Raw genomic sequence first — 16,493 nt, forward strand, 5'->3', positions numbered from 1 at the left:
TTGGGTGCGTGTTGCAGCAAGGCAATGCTGAGGGTCAACTACAATCTGTGGCTTATGCCTCCAGGTCGTTCTCTCAAGCAGAACGGGGACACTTGCATGTGTCTATGGTGTAAAAAAAATGCATCAGTACCTCTTTGGTAGGAAAACATAGAAACATAGAAAATAGGTGCAGGAGTAGGCCATTCGGTCCTTCGAGCCTGCATCGCCATTCAATAAGATCATGGCTGATCATTCCTTCAGTACCCCTTTCCTGCTTTCTCTCCATACCCCTTGATCTCCTTAACCGTAAGGGTCATATCTAACTCCCTCTTGAATATATCCAATGAACTGGCATCAACAACTCTCTGTGGCAGGGAATTACACAGGTCAACAACTCTCTGAGTGAAGAAGTTTCTCCTCATCTCAGTCCTAAATGGCCTACCCCTTATCCTAAGACCATGTCCCCTGGTTCTGGACTTCCCCAACATCGAGAACATTCTTCCCACATTTAACCTGTCCAGTCCCGTCAGAATCTTTTATGTTTCTATGAGATCCCCTCTCATCCTTCTAAACACCAGTGAATAAAGGCCCAGTTGATCCAGGTCGGTGCATGGAGTGGACGGGGCATGCCCCTGATCCAGCTCCCTGTCCAAAAATCAATTCAATATCATGTCCCCATAGGGGATATTAAACTGATAAGAACAGATACTACACTTGATCTTAGCCAAAAGGCCGAGAACCTGCTTGCTCTTGCTCTTGTATGCCATGCATCGACTTATAAAGGCAAGTATTTCATATGACTTCTTAACCACCTTATCTACCTGGCCTGCTACCTTCAGGGATCTGTGGACCTGCACTCCAAGGTTCCTTTGTTCCTCTACACTTTTCAGTGTCATACCATTTAATGTGTATTCCCATGTCTTGTTAGACCTCCCCAAATGCAATACCTCACACTTATTCGGATTGAATTCCATTTGCCACAATTCTGCCCACCTGACCAGTACATTAATATCTCCCTGCAGTCCACAGCTTTCTTCTTCATTATCAACCACACAGTCTATTTTAGTGTCATCTGCAAACTTCTTAATCATATCCGCAACATTTAAGTCCAAGTCATTGATATATACTTGTACCACAAAAAGCAAGGGACCCAGCACTGAGCCCTGTGGAACCCCACTAGATACAGTCTTCCAGTGACAAAAACACCCATCAACTATTACCCTTTGCTTCCTGCCTCTGAGCCAATTTTGGATCCAACATGCCACTTTGCCCTGGATCCCATGGGCTATTACTTTTGTGACCAGTCTGCCATGTGGGACCTTATCAAATGCTTTGCTAAAATCCATATACACTACATCTTACACACTACCCTCATCAACCCTCCTGGTTACCTCCTCGAAAAATTCAAACAAGTTAGTCAGACACAACCTTCCCTTGACAAATCTATGCTGACTGTCCTTGATTAATCCATGTCTTTCCAAATGAAGATTTATCCTGTCCCTCAGGACTCTTTCCACTACTTTTCCCACCACCGATGTCAGGCTGACTGGCCTGTAATTACTCGGTCTATCCCTTTCTCCCTTTTTAAACAAAAGTACAACATTAGCAGTCCACAGTCCTCTGGCACCACACCTGTAGCCAGTGGATTGGAAAATGGTGGTCAGAGCCTCTGCTGTTTCCTCTTTTGCTTCTCTTAACAGCCTGGGATACATTTCATCCAGGACTGGGGATTTATCCACTTTCAAAGCTGCTAAGGTGCATAAAACTTCACAAGGGTGATGCCAGACTTAGCAGTTATAACTATCAATAAAGGCTGAAAAGGGTGTGGCTCTTTCCTCTCGAAAAGAGAAGGTTAAGGGCCGAACTAATAGAGGTCTGTAAAATTATGATGGCATTTGATTGGGTAGATGTAGAGAAAATATTTCAACTTGTAGGGTAATCCAAATCTAAGAGCTGGATTTTGCTTGCGCTCAGAGGGCAGGGTCAGAGGTGGGTCCACTGTCAAAATCTAAACATTGACAGCGGGGCAGTATCCCACTCGCAATCCACCTCCTTGTAAGTTTCCCAAGTGTTGGTTCTGCTGTGTTTTACAGACCCAGCACTAAGTGGCGGGCCAGGCAATTGAAATACTTAAGAAGCTGTTTAAATGTATTTAAGCAGCATTTTACAACCGACTAGCCATTTTTTCAACTTTTTGACAACCTTCCCGTCGCTCGGGTATCACGTCAGGTAAATATATCGGGGTTTCAACAACTCTCCCTTGCTTTCAATAAGTGACAGCTGCAAAATCTTTATCTTAATGGTATAAAAGCTACCATTGCACAGCTGTTCACTTTCCAATGTTAGAAGCTGGAGCCTTCAGATTTGGAATTCACTTTTCAGCTTTCGGAAGGTTGGAAGTGTTTGGATTAAACTCTCTATCCAGTGTCACCTCTTTGGAGCAGCCTCTCTCACCACTGACAGATTGCTCCTGTCATCTCAACTCCACCTGCCATGTATTCCATCAGCATTGGTGCCCTTGAAAAAAATCTCACCTTGGTCCTAGAATCCCACCACGCTCAGCTCCAACACCATCATCACCACGCACATCAGCATCACCAACAACAACACCAACCTTCTCCACAATCAACTGATGCTGCACAGGGCAGAGGGCCTCGGCACCCGATCACATTGCTGCCCGGGAGGCCAGGGATGGCCCCACCATGGCTACATTTACTTCACTTGATGTTGAACACCCTGGCTGCCACATGATGTGCCAGGTTGGCACCACCCTACACCATCACCATGAAGCATCCCTGCAATGCCCAAGCCATTTCTTTCACACTCCTCAGCATTGCAGGGGGTGCCCTTATGTCTCAGCATTAACTACAACTCACTAAGCCACTTCCAAAGGCGCACATCAATCTGTCTAAGAAGGCAAAGTGTTCAAAATAAAGATTTCAATGTTTGACAACATATTAGCAGAAACTCTACCAGGAATATTAGCTAAAAGACCCAAGTGCTTATCCTTGTGTGTTGTTAGTTGGTATGATTGCACTAGGATGAGGGTGAGTGTGAGGAGTGGCTAGTGAGATGGGAATGTGATAATGTAGATAAAGAGGGATGTGTGGAGGAGCAAGTTCAGTTGGTGTGTGTAAAGATGTGCAGGAGTAGGGTAGGGAAGGCAGAGTGATGGGGATGTGATGAGTGGCACAGCAGGATGAGGTTGAGTGTGGCTTTGCAGTAACATTTCATGATCTACTGAGAACATTGAAAGGTTTGTGCCACTGCAGCCAGATCCTCCTGATGACGTCCCTGCTTGTGCCCTCCTGTACAATGTGCAACCAGGCTGCGTTGCTCTCCTGGGGAGGTCTCTTCCACCCATTGGAAGGGAAGATGATCTCCCTGCATGCTATAACTCCTTCCATAAACATATGGAGGGAGTCATGGGAGAGTCTGGGTGCAGCCGTGCACCTCTATGCAGTGCTTGTCAGTGTTTGCAGCAGCTCCATATTGTAAAACACTGGCAGCACAACTGTCAAACTAAATTTGGACACAATCCCTTTAAGGAAACATCCTTATGACACGTCATCAAATGACATCATAGACCCGCTTCCTTTTAATTGGCCGGGAACCTCACAGGGCAGGCTTAACAAGCCCAATCAAGGTAAAATCACTTCAACAGAGCGGGCTGCAGCCGGGAGTGGGTTCCATTTGTTCCCCACCTCTCTCCTGACCCGGTAGGAAACATCGCCACCTAGGGGTTGTAAATATAAGATCCAGTAAGGAATTTAGGAGAAGCTTCGTTACCCAGAGAGTGGTTAGAATGTGGAACATGCTATCGCATAGAGTTGAAGCGAAAAGCATAGATGCATTTAAGCTAGATAAGCACATGAGGGAGAAAGGAGTAGATGGATATGTTGATGGGGTCAGATGATGTAGAATGGGAGGAGGCTTGGGTGGAGCATAAATACTGGCATAAACCTGTTAGGCTGAATGGCCTGTTTCTGTGCTGTAAATTCTATGTAATATAATTCTATGTAATATGTTATGTATTGCACTATTATTTTCTGTGACTAAATAAGCAAATCATTTTTTTAATGCATGTTATGAGATACTTATTGGTACTTTGGGGATTGAATTCCAGGAAAACCACAGCTAAGCTGTCTTTATTATTACATATTCATTTTACTCATACTCACTTTACTTATTTATTTATCTTATTTTTTAAAGCCTAGGAAACACTGAAATATAATACGATGGTGCAGCATGGGGAAGATGAGGGAGGGTGTCAAATTAGTCAGAAAACAAGACTCTAAAGGAGAAATGTAAGAAGGGCTTTCAGGGACCCAGGGAGATGGACTTTCAGTGACCCAGGGAGAGGGACTTTAGGGACCCAGGGAGACAAACTTTATGGACCAAGGAATACAGACTTTCAGTGACTCAAGGAGATGGACTTTCAGTGACCCAGGGAGATGGACTTTCAGTGACCTAAGGAGACGGACTTTCAGTGACCAGGGATACAGACTTTCAGTGACCCAGGGAGATGGGCTTTCAGTGACTCAGGAGACAGAATTTCAGTGACCCAGGGAGAGGAACTTTCAGTGACCCAGAGAGAGGGACTTTCAGTGACCCAGGGAGAGGGACTTTCAGTGACCCAGGAGAGAGACTTTACGGACTCAGGGAGACAGAATTTCAGTGACCCAGGGAGACAAGCTTTATGGACTCAGGGAGACGGACTTTCAGTGACCCAGGGAGATGGACTTTCAGTGACCCAGGGAGAGAGACTTTACGGACCCAAAAAGATGAACTTTCAAGGTTAGGAAATGGTTGCTAAAATAAAAGCTAACAAAGTTTGTGTCAGGACTTTCATTAGTACTGGCCAGTATTTCTGCCAGTGGATGGTCCCAGGGTCCAGCTACAGCACTGGAGGAGGGGCAAATGATGAGTTGCCAAGGTCTGGCACCAGTGAGGGGAAGGCAGGCCAAAGAGAATCTGTCCTGCCCTACTGTAGCCCATTCCCGACCATCACAATTGCTTTCAGCCAATACAGTGCTAGTGCATAAAGTGAGAGAGCAGTACAGTGGAGTATTTCTGCAATCAATGTTTGAGGATTACTTACAAGAGAAACGTTAATGTTAAATAGTATTTGATACTTCATTTTGTACTTCATTGATGTAAAGCACTTTGAGACATACTTTCTTTCTTTCATAAATAGACCTGCTTAGTGTATAACTAAAGATGATAATGGTGTAGAATACATCGGGGGCTAAATTGGGCCATGTAGTGCCTGATTCTTAGGCACTATGCAGTAAATTAATGCTCAAAAATGGGATCTGAAATGCATGTGCACAGTTCCAATGAGAAGTGCCATCTTGGTAAAGGGATTTGCACACGCACACCTAATGCCCTCTCCTGTATGACTTAGAGAGGTGGACCATATACAGCAAACATCTCGAAGTGCTGGAGAAGTACTACCAATGCTACCTCCGCAAGATCCTGCATATGCACTGGGAGGATAGACACACCAACATCAGTGTTCTCGCTCAGGTCAACATCCCCAGCATCGAAGCACTGACCACGCTCGACCAGCTCTATTGGGCGGGCCACATAGTCTGCATGCCCAACACGAGACTCCCTAAGCAAGCGCTCTATTCAGAACTCCTACATGGCAAGCAAGCCTCAGATAGGCAGAGGAAACATTTCAAGGTCACCCTCAAAGCCTCCTTGATAAAGTGCAACATCCCCATCGGCACCTGGGAATTTCTGGCCCACGACTGCCCAAAATGGAGGAAGAGCATCTGGGAAGCCGCTGAGCACCTCGATTCTCATCGCCGAGTGCATGCAGAAAACAAGCGCAGGCAGCCGAACCAGACTCCCCACCCACCCTTTCCTTCAACCACTGTCTACCCCACCTGTGACAGAGACAAAGTCTTATGACACTCTTACATCATCTGTTACCTTATTGAAGGTCTTTTGAAAATCTAGATAAATTTCATCTACTGAATTACCCTTGTCTACTCTCTTCAAGAAATTCAATGAGATTTGTCAAGCAAGACTTTCCCTTTTGAAATCCATGCTGACTATTCATTATATTTTTGGTTTCTAGATGTTCCTAGATGTTTCTCGATGTTCTTCTATTATCTCTTTTAGTAAGGACTGTACAGCCACCTGAGAACTCACTTTTAGAGTGGAAACAAGCCTTCTTCGATTCCGAAGGACTGCCTATGATGATGATGACATGATGACTGCCGACAGCATGCATAGCAGGATGATTATGACATCAGTGTGCAGTACTGATTGGATGCCAGGGATGGCATTTTCAAACTCCCCACTATAAGATCCGAGTGGGACCCTTGGTTCCAAATGATTGGAGGTTGACCCGTATTAGGGACAGTGATTTAACTTTATTCAGCACAAGCAAGACTTAATATATTAAAGTATTCGAGCAGCAGTTTACAGAGTATAATTGAGACTTTTATTACCACTTAAACTCTTGGTAGAAGCCGCAACCATGAGTAAGCTCTTGTGTCTCATCTCTCCTCGTCTCCCGGGTGTATCTTTATTTCTTCCTGAAACCTTCTACTGTGCTTCTGAAATTGTCTACTTCTGAAATTTTCTACACTTTGTGGCTGTTAAGACCCCCTTCTTACACCCTTACTCTCATTTAAATCCTATGGAGTCCTCCTAAACCAATCACTGGCTGACATCCAAATCCAAAATCCAATCATAAAGATGCCATGTTCGTAGCACCCTGACGTATGCAGGCATTTAGTCTTATAACACTCTTACGTCATCTGTTACCTTATTGAATGTCTTTTGAAAATCTAGATAAATTACATCTACTGAATTACCGTTGTCTACTCTCTTCAAAAAACTCAATGAGATTGGTCAAGCACGACTTTCCCTTTTGAAATCCATGCTGACTATTCATTATATTTGTGGTTTCTAGATATTCTTCTATTATCTCTTTATTAGGGATTCCATTATTTTTCCTACCACCGATGTTAAGCTGACTGGTCTATAGTTCCCTGGACAGGTTCTATCTCCCTTCTTAAATATAGGTATTATGTTAGCTATCTGACAGTCCTCTGGCACTGCACCTTGTTCCAATGAATTACTAAACATGTGTAGTAATGCCTCTCCTATCTCTTCCATAGATTATTTTAAAATGCGCGGATATAATCCATCCAGACCTGGGGTTTTATTCTCTTTGAATTTGATTAATTAATTTATTATTTCTCCTCTTTTTATTTTAAATACAGTTATCGCATTTCTAGTCTCATCATGCAATGCCATGTTCACCTGTTATGTCTCCCTGGTAAATACTGAAGCAAAGTAATTATTTAATATTTCTGCCAAATCTCTATCGCTGCCTGTGATATTATTCTGTCCATCCCTTAATGGCCCTATTTCCATCCCAGCTTTCCTTTATTTATTCATGTGCCTGTAAAATATTTTACTATTTTGTTTTATGTTCCTTGATAATTAAATTTCATAGCTCCTTTTTGCTTTCTAATTATTTTTTGACTTCTCTCCTAATCTCTTTATATTCTCTCTTATCATGCTCTCCCTTGCTGTCCATGTATTTAGTGTATGCCTCTTTCCTTACCCTCAATTGCTCCTTTATGTCTTTATTCATCCATGATGTCTCATTAGTATTTAGTTTTTTTTTTATTGGAGTATGCTTTTTCCCGGACTCAGTTGAACACCATTTTAAATATTTCCCACTGCTGTTCTGCATCATTGTTTGTAAATATTATTGCACATTTTATTTTCCCAAGTTCTATTTTCAGCCCCACAAAATTGGCTTTTCTCCAATCCATTACCCTGGTCTTTGTCAAACTTATGTCCTTCTCAATTATTATCTTAAAGTGTATTATATTATGGTCATTATTGCCTAGATGTTCCCCTACCTTTACATCTTTCATCTGCTCTGGTTCATTCCCCATTACTAGATCGAATAGCAAATCCTCCCTCGTTAGGCTTCTTAAATATTGGGCCCGAACCTCCACTTTTGAGCTTATCGCCCAAAAATGGGCATTATTTCCGGCGTGGGCAGTAAAAAAGGGTTTTCAGATCGCCGGCTTCTCGCCCATTCTCAAAACACCTAATTTACATTTTTTTAAATGGGCGTTACCACGAGCGATATGAAATGGGCGGTAGAATTAAATTTTTTTGACCTTCTGCTGTAAAGTGTGGCTGTCCTTAGCAATGGCATGGCAACACTCGATTCCCGCGATTCTGGAGGTCAAGGGTCAACATGACATGCGCAGAAGAGGAAACAGAGAGAGAGGGAGCTCAGAGGGGTTGAAGGCGTGGCTGGGTATGGTGTGGCTGCTTTGGGAGGAAGGAGGGAGACTTTACCGCTTCACAGCAAGTAAGCAAACAAAAAGTAGATGTTACCAGCCACATATTTGACTGAATTTGCCCTGTAATGGAGGGAGAGGTGGAGGCATCACAGCACGCTGTGGAGACTGACGCTGGAGAGAGCAGTGAGGTGGGAGAGGAGCACATTGAAGGCCGCAAAAGAGCCAGGAGGTTCTCGGCTGAGGCAAATACCTCCCTCCTGCAGGAGGTCGTGCTACTCTGGGGTGACTTGACACAGGGAGGGCATGGGAAGCCCACCCCAAAGGCCTACCAGAGGAGATGGACCGAGATAGCAGAGGTGGTCTCGTCGGCAACCAACGAGTTGCGTGAGGGCAACTAATGCTGCAAACGATGGAACAATCTTGTGGGATCTGCAAGAGTAAGTATTACATTGATTTACATGCACTTATGTATTTATATAATTTGATTTGTAACAGTCATGAGTGACTATTAGCAGATGTGAGGTCTTGCAGTTTTACCGGGAATGTTTTACTCAAAGCCTGCGGTCACGGTGTACATCTTTCGGTAAAGAATGACAATAATCATGATTACACCTGTCGGTTCTGTGTTGGTATCAGTCTCTGTGACAGTACCTAGCAATGATATCATGCAATGATCTCATGCCATGTCATCCTGTAACCTTTTACAGAAGAAGCTCTCGACGATGAGATCCATGCAGAGACGAACGGTTGGAGGGCCACCAGTCCCCAGCGACATCACAGAGATGGAGAAGCGTGTGCTCACACTCGTGGGGAAGCACCCCAGACAGCCACGGATGCATCTGCAGACCCTGAAATGATGCCACATGGGTAAAGCTTACACCACTGCGTGATGTAAAGTCAATAGATGCCACACCAACTCATATCTGAACAATCATATATGATAGATGATTTCTAAAATTGTCATAGAAATAATGCTGGCCTAATGAAAATTATTGCAATGCACAATGTGTTGATGGTCATGAAATGTGATGTCTGCGATGATTTTGAGAGCAGTGGTGCTTTTGTCGTCCATAATCTGTGTGTAGCGCTGGACTCACCTTGTCACCCTAGCACCCCTTTCTCCTCTAATAACCTAATTTGTGTCTTGCAGCTCAGCCAGCAGCGTGGCCGCAGGCAAGGTCACAGAGGCCAGAAGGTGGTTGCACGGGCAGGAATCGGCAGATGATCCTACTACATCTGGTGCAGAGGAGCTCCGATTGTCGCCCGTCAATCTGCTGGGTCTGCTCTTGACGGATGAGAGCACGAACTTCAAAGAACCTGCATCGACACACTCCAGAAGCCATTCCACCTCAAGGCCATCTAGTGGTCCTCCGGTCATTCCTGCCTCCACTCTGGAGGTACCGGCCCCAAGTACCTCTCCACAGGGCACCCCATTTGTCTCCAGGACAGCGCCAACCCCGCGGAAGCCTCGTGGACGCGGCAGGTCTGTTCCACGAGCGCGAAATGACAGCAGAGAGATGGTACAGTTGTCCAGGAGGACTGTAGACATTTGTGACCAGCTCATCTAAGCATTGGTGGGCATATCCCGACACCTGGCCACCATGACCAAGTAAATTCCGCGCTTGGCGGAGTCCCTTGATGCGATAGCCAGGAACACTGCTGCCACAGGCCTCCCAATGGACCCCGAGCGTGACACTCCACCCCTAGTGTCTGAGCTGCACATAAACAGCAGTGTGTCAGCGTTGTCACTCACATCAGGGCTCTTTCAGCTCCTCACGTAAGAGTGGGATTTAACAAATGCCAGCCACACCGCTGGCGTTCGTTCCGGTTAGTTCCACTTTTTGTGGGCGTTATTTTGAGCAAGAGATATTGTGGGTGAGGTGTGCGAGGTGATGAAATTGACGATGGGTGATCTCCATGGCCGCTAGTTTGGGTAAATATGAACTTTATGACAAAAAACAGTGGGCGGGCGTTCATATTGAATCTCGGCATTAATTCCGTGCGGAAAGTAACGCTGGGTGATATTATGGCCGTTGAATTCGCCTATTCTGCTGATACTGCCCCAAAAAAGTGGGTGGGCGGTAATATTTTTTCCCGGCGTGAAGCCCATTGGGAAAATAACGTTCAGTGATAAGTCTCCTAAAAAAGCCCGTCAGTTTACATTTTGTTCCAAAAAGGGCAATATCTGGGTGTTATACGTCATTTCAGCGGTAAAATGGGCATTAAGTGGGCAAAAACATGGAGGTTCCAGCCCATAGTGTTAGAAAAGAGTCCTGTACACATTGTAGGAACTCCATTCCCTTACCCCCTTTACCTACTTCTTCTGGCCAATTAATATCGGGGTAGTTGAAATCCTCCATGATTATTATTCTGTTTTTTACTCATTTCCCTAATTTGTCTGCATAATTCTTCCTCCACCTCCCATACACTATTAAGTGGTCTGTATACTATCCCTATTGATGTGATTGGTCCTTTATTATTTTTTTATCTCTATTCACATGGATTCTATTTTTGTCTTGCTGATAGGTGAATTGAACGACCATGACAAATCAAAGGCTGGCTACTGGTCGACAAGTATTATCAACCCATGACACGGCTTATGACTCCGGTCCAGAACCCACGCACACATGCACAGCAAGCCTATATTGAGAGTCAAGCTGCCACAAGGAATATTATAGAGCATAGCGTCAGCATCCGCAAGCAGTACTCAGCTGAGATTTGTGGTAGTATGCTGCATGCTGCACAACCTGGCCATTATGAGGAAACAGTCCTGCCACCCAGCTATCAGGCGAGAAGCTGAGGAGTCGGAGCACGAGGAAGAAAATGAGGCAGAAGTGGAGGAGCAGGGGGAGGAGTGGAGGAAATGGAAGAAGTGGAGGAGGATGAAGTGCAACAGGAAGTGACGGAAGACCAAGAGGAAGGGAGGCTACAATATCGACAGATGCTACAATATAGACAGCTCCTTTCTGCCCGGACACTATGTGATCAAATAATTAATGAGCAATACCAGTAACCTCAATCACACCTCCTCATTTCAAGAGTCCCACACTCCTTACCTTTGCTCAATCACTGAGCATCACATGGTCCTCTTCCTGACAACACAATAATAATAATCACCAGAATATGCACATTCTAATCCAAATTTATGAATTCAATCATTACAGAAACATGGTTGCAGGGTGGCCGAGACTGGGAATTAAACATACAGGGATACCTGACAATTCGGAAAGACAGACAAGAAGGGAAAGGAGGTGGGGTAGCTCTGTTAATAAAGGATGATATCAGGGCAGTTGTGAGAGACGATATTGGCTCTAATGAACAAAATGTTGAATCATTGTGGGTGGAGATTAGAGATAGTAAGGGGAAAAAGTCACTGGTGGGCATAGTTTATAGGCCCCCAAATAATAACTTCATGGTGGCGTGGACAATAATCAAGGGAATACTGGAGGCATGTGAAAAAGGAACGGAAATAATCATGGGGGATTTTAACCTGCATATCGATTGGTCAAATCAAATCGCACGGGGTAACCTTGAGGAGGAATTCATAGAATGCATACGGGATTATTCCTTAGAACAGTATGTTACAGAACCTACAAGGGAGCAAGCTATCTTAGATCTGGTCCTGTGTAATGAGACAGGAATAATAAACGATCTCCTAGTAAAAGATCCTCTCGGAATGAGTGATCACAGTATGGTTGAATTTGTAATACAGATTGAAGGTGAGGAAGTAGTGTCTCAAACGAGCGTACTATGCTTAAACAAAGGGGACTACAGTGGGATGAGGGCAGAGTTGGCAAAAGTAGACTGGGAACACCAGACTAAACAGTGGCACAATTGAGGAACAGTGGAGGACTTTAAGGAGCTCTTTCATAGTGCTCAACAAAAATATATTCCAGTGAAAAGGAAGGGCGGTAAGAGAAGGGATAACCAGCTATGGATAACCAACGAAATCAAGGAGAGTATCAAATTAAAAACCAATGCGTATAAGGTGGCCAAGGTTAGTGGGAAACTAGAAGATTGGGAAAATTTTAAACGACAGCAAAGAATGACTAAGAAAGCAATAAAGAAAGGAAAGATTGATTACGAAAGTAAACTTGCGCAAAACATAAAAACAGTTGGTAAAAGCTTTTACCGATATATAAAACGGAAAAGAGTGACTGAAGTAAATGTTGGTCCCTGAGAAGATGAGAAGGGGGATTTAATAATGGGAAATGTGGAAATGGCTGAGACCTCAAACAATTATTTTGCTTCGGACTTCACAGTGGAAAACACAAAAACCATGCCAAAAATTGCTGGTCACGGGAATGTGGGAAGGGAGGACCTTGAGATAATCACTATCACTAGGGGGATAGTGCTTGACAGGCTAATGGGACTCAAGGTAGACAAGTCCCCTGGTCCTGATGAAATGCATCCCAGGGTATTAAAAGAGATGGCGGAAGTTATAGCAGATGCATTCGTTATAATCTACCAAAATTCTCTGGACTATGGGGAGGTACCATCGGATTGGAAAGCAGCTAATGTAACGCCTCTGTTGAAAGAAGGGGGCAGACAAAAGGCAGGTAACTATAGGCCTATTAGTTTAACATCTGCAGTGGGGAAAATGCTTGAAACTAGCATTAAGGAAGAAATAGCATTTAGATAGGAATAGTGCAATCAAGCAGACTTGGATACATGAAGTGGAAATCATGTTAAACTAATTTAATGGAACTCTTTGAGGATATAACGAGCATGGTAGATAGAGGTGTACCGATGGATTTGGTGTATTTAGATTTCCAAAAAGCATTCGTTAAGGTGCCACACAAAAGGTTACTGCAGAAGATAAAGGTGCGCGGAGTCAGAGGAAATGTATTAGCATGGATCGAGAATTGGCTGGCTAACAGAAAACAGAGAGTCGGGATAAATGGGTCCTTTTCGGGTTGGAAATCATTGGTTAGTGGTGTGCCACAAGGATCGGTGCTGGGACCACAACTGTTTACAATATACATAGATGACCTGGAAGAGGGGACCGAGTGCAGTGTAACAAAATTTTCAGATGACACAAAGATTAGTGGGAAAACGGGTTGTGTAGAGGACACAGAGAGGCTGCAAAGAGGTTTAGATAGGTTAAGCGAATGGGCTAAGGTTTGGCAGATGGAATACAATGTCGAAAAATGTGAGGTCATCCACCTTGGAAAAAAAAACAGCAAAAGGGAATATTACTTGAATGGGGAGAAATTACAACATGCTGTGGTGCAGAGGGACCTGGGGGTCCTTGTGCATGAAACTCTTTTAGAGTCTACCTGTAAAACATAAAACATTAAACCGTGCCACCTGCCCTGGATGACACACCAGACATTTACAAGGCCCTTTTTTTTTTTTGTGGTTTTTTTTTTGGTTTTCTTTTTTTTTTGGTTTTTTTTGGGCGCTAAAATCAAATTTTTTCTAGTGCCCCCTATAAAAGGGGAGGGGGACACTAAAAGCACCGGCAATTAAAACAAATTAAACTTTAAAACGTAAAATCAAATTAAAATTTGGTTGCCGGGCGTGATGATGCACTCCAGTCCCTCCGGTGCCCACCTCTCGCGGAAGGCCGCGAGCGTACCGGTGGACACCGCGTGCTCCATCTCCAAGGACACCCTGGACCGGATGTAAGAGCGGAAGAGAGGCAGGCAGTCAGGTTGAACGACCCCCTCGACCGCCCAGTGCCTGGACCGGCTGATGGCACTATTGGCCGTGCCCAGGAGCAGTCCTACGAGGAGGCCCTCGGACCTATTCGCTCCCCTCCGCACAGGGTGCCCAAAGATCAGGAGAGTGGGACTGAAGTGCAGCCAGAATTTCAGGAGCAGCCCCTTTAGATAATGAAACAGGGGCTGCAACCTCGTGCACTCAGTAAAAACATGGAACACGGACTCCTCCAGACCGCAGAAATTGCAGGCGGCCTGGGTTTCCGTGAACCAGCTTAAAAATTTGTTGCACGGCACTGCTCCGTGCACCACCCTCCAGGCCAAGTCCCCGATGAATAGTAGGAGAACTCCAGCATAGAGTGCCCTCCATCGGGGACCCCCGCCTCCTCCGGACGGCAAGATGGTACGCCATGGCGTGTCCGGATGGCCGGCGAGGATGGCAAAGTTGAGAGTGTGCAGGAGCAGCCCGTACAGGAAACCCTTCCGCGCGGAACTGAAAGGCACGGAGGGGATTTCCCTGAGGCGGCTCAAGTTGTGAGGCGCCGGCCCCCGAGGGAGGTTCCGGGATTTGGCGCCAATGAGGAATTCCGTCCGGACGGGGGTCATTTCGGACGGGATCTCCCCACGTACTTGAGCCTCCTCGATGCACCCAACAGAGTCAGGGCCCAAAGCTGTTTTTAGCGACTCGATGGCTTCGGCCGCGTGGCGGACGTCGGCTGAATTTAGGCGCTGCGTCAGCGTGCCTGGCGCCATCCAGCCCGCTCCTCCGCCATCGAGCAGGTCCCTGACCCTGGTCACCTCACCAGCCACAGCCCTCTCTTCCGACCGCCACATAAAACCTCGGTCGTGGAGGTACGGATTCCCGAGCAGCGGCTCCTGCAGGACAGCCGCCACTCCAGCCGACGGAGAGCTGCGCTTGGTGGAGACTTTGTTCCAGACCCTGATGAGGTCCCTGTAAAAGACAGGCAGCTCCCGGAGGGTGGTCCTGACACCCCCCAAGTTCACAAACAGGAGCTGCGTGTCGTAGTTGAGGTCGCGCTGCTGGCGGAAGAAATACGTCGCCAGAGCGCACCACCTAGGAGGGGTATCAACGTAAAGGTATCTCTGCAAGGTCTGAAGACGGAAAGTCGCGAGCTGGGCGCTGACGCACACCAACGAGTGACCGCCCTCCTCAAGCGGGAGACTCAAGACCGCAGCAGAGACCCAGTGCTTCCTGTTGTTCCAGAAGAAGTCCACCAGCTTCTTCTGTATCTAGGCGACAAACACAGGGGGAGGGGTCAAAGTGACCAGCCGGTACCACAACATTGCGGCCACCAGCTGGTTTATGACTAGCGCTCGACCCCTGTAGGACAGCACTCGGAGCAGTCCTGTCCAGCGCCCTAGGCGAGCGGCGACCTTGGCCTCCAGCTCCTGCCAGTTCGCCGGCCAGGCTCCCTCGTCGGGGCTAAGGTAGACTCCCAGATAGAGGAGATGGGTCGTGCTCCAGGCAAAAGGCCTGAGCTCCTCCGGCAGGGAGTCCACCCGCCACTGACCCACCAGGAGTCCGGAACATTTCTCCCAGTTGATTCTGGCGGAGGATGCGGCCGAGTAAATCTCTTGGCACTCACGCATCCTCCGCAGGTCAGCGGGATCCTCTACCGCGAGGAGCACGTCATCGGCGTAAGCCGAGAGGACGACCTCCACGCCCGGCCGTTGGAGAGCCAGTCCCGTCAACCTTGTCCGCAAGAGGTGCAGGAAAGGCTCCACGCAGATGGCATATAACTGGCCGGACATGGGGCATCCCTGGCGCACCCCTCTCCTAAAGCGAAGGGGCGCCGTCAAGGACCCAATAACCTTAATCAGACACTCCGCGGCGGCGTACAAAAGTCGGATCCGGGCGACGAAATGCGTCCCGAACCCGAAAGCGCGCAGAGTTCCGAGCAGATAGTCGTGATCCACCCTGTCGAACGCCTTCTCTTGGTCGAGAGATAAGAAGGCGACCGACAGACCAGCCTCCTGGGAATGATGGATGAGGTCCCGGACCAGATGGATGTTGTCGTGGATTGTCCGGCCCGGGACCGTGTAGGACTGGTCGGGGTGGATCATGTGGTCCAGCACGGCACCAATGCGAGCAGACATCGCCCTGGCGAAGATTTTGTAGTCCGTGCTGAGGAGGGAGACCGGGCGCCAGTTCTTAAGGAGGCGGAGATCGCCCTTCTTAGGCAGCAGGACGATGACTGCCCTGCGCCAAGAGAGGGGCATCTCCCCGGTCGCCAGACTTTCCCCTAGGACCTGCGCGTAGTCGCTCCCCAGGACATCCCAGAACGCCCTGTGGAACTCCACGGTCAGCCCGTCCAGCCCTGGGGTTTTTCCCCTCGAGAGCCGGTCGAGGGCACCGGTCAGCTCCGCCAGGCTTAGCGGAGCTTCCAAATTTTCACCGCCCTCCGGGCTGACTTTCGGCAGGTCCTCCCACAAAAACTCTATTCGTTTCCTCGCTGGACGGATCCGGAGAGAACAGAGCCCCGTAATATTCACGGGTCCTGTTGTTGACGCCCTCCAGATCCGAGACGAGAGAGCCGTC

The 16,493-nt window shown here is 46.9% G+C and overlaps 1 pseudogene; it reads right to left on the reverse strand.

Annotated features, from left to right (window-relative positions):
• Positions 1–543: 543 nt before the first annotated feature.
• On the reverse strand, positions 544–723 carry LOC139266322 (U2 spliceosomal RNA; annotated as a pseudogene).
• Between the last annotated feature and the right edge of the window lie 15,770 nt (positions 724–16,493).

Source organism: Pristiophorus japonicus, chromosome 6 (genome assembly GCF_044704955.1).
Source record: "Pristiophorus japonicus isolate sPriJap1 chromosome 6, sPriJap1.hap1, whole genome shotgun sequence".
Taxonomy (NCBI): Eukaryota; Metazoa; Chordata; class Chondrichthyes; family Pristiophoridae; genus Pristiophorus; species Pristiophorus japonicus.